At 31.2% G+C, this 3,941-nt stretch overlaps 1 pseudogene; it reads left to right on the forward strand.

Annotated features, from left to right (window-relative positions):
* Nucleotides 1-2,251: 2,251 nt before the first annotated feature.
* LOC148121272 (olfactory receptor 5W2-like) lies at nt 2,252-3,208 on the forward strand (annotated as a pseudogene).
* Nucleotides 3,209-3,941: the final 733 nt, after the last annotated feature.

Here is a 3,941-nt window from a genome sequence, read left to right on the forward strand (position 1 = left end):
GTCAAAGTAGTCCTGAAGTACAAATCTTTTTGACTCAAAGTCGAGAGCAAGCTGTCTGAGCCCATTGTGTGAGAGAAGCATCTTTGGATCGAGGTTCTCAGTGTCAATGGACAAATGTGCTAGCCTGGGAAATGGAGGCACTCCGGGCAGGTCTGAGATGTTTTCAAATTCAAGAAACCCAGCAATGTTAGGGCATTAAGAGTAATGCAAAATGAACAGATGAATTCTGGAATTATCTACTGTCAGTTCCTCCATCATTGATTCCAGAAAATCTTCTTTTATTTCTTTCTATTGTCATGACCTGGTTAAACAATGATAGTTCCCTCCTAAAAATACTATATAAAGAAATAGTTTGTCTTTGAATACATTTTGTTGCATTTTATTTACTGATTTTGTGTGCATGAGTGTATGTGTGTGCATTACCTGATGACAAAAATATGAAATGTATTCAATAAACACTGAACTGTGCCTCCAATTATACACTTCTTTTGTGTTAACCAGTGACTTTGAAAATTTAAATATCCAAACACTGTACTGATCATTATATGTTGAAAAAGCCATGGATACAGGGTTTGGCTTTCTGTTACAATGAAAGTTTAGTGAATGTCAGTTGCCAAAAACGCAAATCAAGTTTAAGAATTGTGATTAGATAGGTATTAGGGCAGAAAAATAAGATATTGATTAATGATAAAAATTAGTAACAATTCTCTAAGTTGCAGATAAAGGAGACTGTCTCAGAAATAAAAGTAATAATAAAAAAAAGTCATGGAAATCAAGCTATGTCTTGTTTAGGATTCATTAGAAGTTTTGTTTCATTAAAAGAAAAATGTGATTCATGATAGTAAATTATAGTTTTAACTAAATTCTCATAAAAGGCTTCAAGGATCATTTGGTAAAAAGAGTAAAGAATTGAAAGTTCAGCTTTAGTGAAGGTTCTATGATTATTCTCAGGAGAAAATAAATAACTAATTAACTATATTTGAATAATGCAGAAGAGAGAAGGCCAATTCTGATGTGTATAAATCCCAGTTGTCATTCATTAACCATAAACAAACTAATGAGATATATATTCCTGACACCAGTAAAAGGTAGGAATACTCTCTCATCTCAGGTAGGGAGAATGAATCCACATTCCAGAAAATAGGAAAAAAAAGAAAAAATATTTTCCTTGGAGAAGTGAATTGGTGAATTTGTAAATGATTTATTTATGTCTAACTATTCAGTTAAACATACAAAGTTATCAAATAGTTATTTCTTTTCATTTTTATTTAGCTAATAATAGATTTGAAACATTAAAATAAGTATCTTTAAACCTATATGGACCACATATCAGCATATTTAATTCTAGAGACAGTAACATCTAACTAACTACATTTTAATTTCAACAGATAGCAGGTAGGGGGATAGGCAGCAAGTGATAGAGACAGGCATATACACTAATAGCTATCACAAATAAACGGCAAATAAGCCTATACTGCTTTGAGAAAACTACTGCTTCACGCTTAAGTTAAATTTAATAAAATCATTAAAAAGCCAGCAATTTAATACACATCTATTGTAGATTCTGGTTTCTAGTTCATTCTTACAAATTATTTGGCTGTTTTAATTATTAATTGTTATTTGTTATTAATTGTTAATTAATTTTGATTAGTTACTATTTGGCTCTTTAGGAAATTTATACTTGGAGTCACCCAAGTTACACAGAGGCTTTAGTAGTTTTACAAACCAGCAAATAATGACAGAGGTAAAAGTTAAACCAATCATGCTTTTTATTTTAGCAAAAATTATATGCCAAAACCTGATAACACAGTCCTATTTATTTAGTAACTGTCTTTAAGCATAATTGTTGGTATTGAAATGATTATGCTTGTTGAATATGTAATAATTGCAATTCTTGTATCTAAAGATATGCTCAGTACACCTTCTGTCTTTCCTTTCTATATTTGAAACTTTTCTTGTATCGAGTGGTTAGAAAATCACTTTTAATTCATTCAAATGCTTTTACTAGTATGAGTTATTGAGACACAGTATAGTCAGATATCCTGTGAATTTCATAAGCACTTAATTTTCATCATTTCAACTTGCTAAAAGAGAACTTTATTTTTAAATACCAAAGATGCCTTAAAACTACTTTCTACCAACACTGTTTTTGAATGTATATAATTTAAAAAATGTCTTTTGACTTAGAAATGATATATTGATATATGTCCAGATAAAGAAATTTAATCAATTTTTCTCTTGACCTTTGCAACAGGATAGAAAAAGAACAAAAATAATGGACAAGGGGAAATGCTCCTCATTACCTGAATTTGTCTTCCTAGGAATTACAACTAACCATGACATGAAAGTGGTAATATTTACTACATTCCTAACTGTTTATCTTGTCACTATTCTGACCAATATTGGAATGATCATTTCGATCAGAATGGATTCCCAGCTTCAAACACCAATATACTTTTTTTCTCAGCCACATCTCTTTCTCTGATCTCCGTTATTCATCTGCAGTTGGGCCCAAGATGTTGATGGACATTTTTGCCAAGAACAAAACCATTCCTTTTGTTGGTTGAGCCTTGCAATTCTTTTTTGTCTGTATCTTTATAGATGTTGAGTATGTGTTGCTGGCAGTGATGGCCTTTGATTGCTACAAGGTCATCAGCAATCCCTTGATATATGCTGTAGAGATGTCCAGTAGGGTTTGCTTCCAATTTCTATTTGGAGTTTACCTTGTAGGAATGACAGATGCTTTGATAATACAACATTAATATTTCGCTTATGTTTCTGTGGTTCAAATGAGATTAATCATTTCTTCTGTGATATACCTCCTATCCTATTAATATCTTGCTCTGATACATAGATCAATGAATTATTGATATTCACCATTTTTGGATTTATTGAGCTGAGCACCATCTCAGGAGTTCTTGTCCCTGCTTTTATATCATCTTATCTGTCTTGAAGAACAGTTCTGCTGAGGGAAGGTTCAAGGTTTTTTCCACCTCCACCTCTCACCTGATTGCAGTTGCAATTTTTCAAGGAACACTACTATTTACATATTTCCAACCAAGTTCTTCTTATTCTCAAAGAAGACAAATTGACTTCTCTGTTTTACACTCTGGTGATTCCCATGCTGAACCCTCTGATTTACAGCCTGAGAAACAAAGATGTGAAAGAGGCCTTGCAAAAACTGAGAAACAAAAGGTGGTTAAAATAATTACATTATGTGTATATGTACAAGTAATAGTAGTAATTTGTATAAAACGATATTGCTTTATTCATAAGAAAGTTGTGTGACCTATTTAAGAGACTAACATAAGAATTTCTAATAAGTTTAATGATAAGATAAAATTGTAGCTATACCAATATTTCACATCTCATTATTTGCCATGGGTCATACGTGATTCACATATGAAGAATTTCTCATGATTGTTTCAGTCACAAAGTAATTGTATTTCTTCTTTCATTCAATTTTTGCTGTATTGCTTTCTTGATTTTTATGGATTACCATTTTGCCTATTTTACCGCTTCATATTGAATCACAAAGGAACTTCTAGGTTGTTAAAGATGTATATTATATCCAAGTGAAAGTTGTAGACATTAATTATACACTTGGAACAATCATAATTTTTAGGAAAGAATAAAACTTAATTTTATTCTTAAATGAAAAGAATTTTGGTGAAAATCTTTATACCCAACATACAGGCTGAAGAATTTATATATAACGGTTTCTGGCTTTGTTTTATTTTTTCCATGAACGTCCTGAGAGTCTGAATCTGTATGTCTCCACAGTGTTATGTGTCTCTTGTGATTATTATTGGACTCATTTGTTTTTGTGTTTGGTTCTTTTGTCGTAGTTTAATGTTTGTTTTTCATTTATATCATTACATTATTTTATTATTGTTTCTTAGATGCTTGTTTGTTTTCTAATGAATGACAGAAAAGATGGG

This window comes from Myodes glareolus, chromosome 7 (genome assembly GCF_982192425.1).
Source record: "Myodes glareolus chromosome 7, mMyoGla1.1, whole genome shotgun sequence".
Lineage (NCBI taxonomy): Eukaryota > Metazoa > Chordata > Mammalia > Rodentia > Cricetidae > Myodes > Myodes glareolus.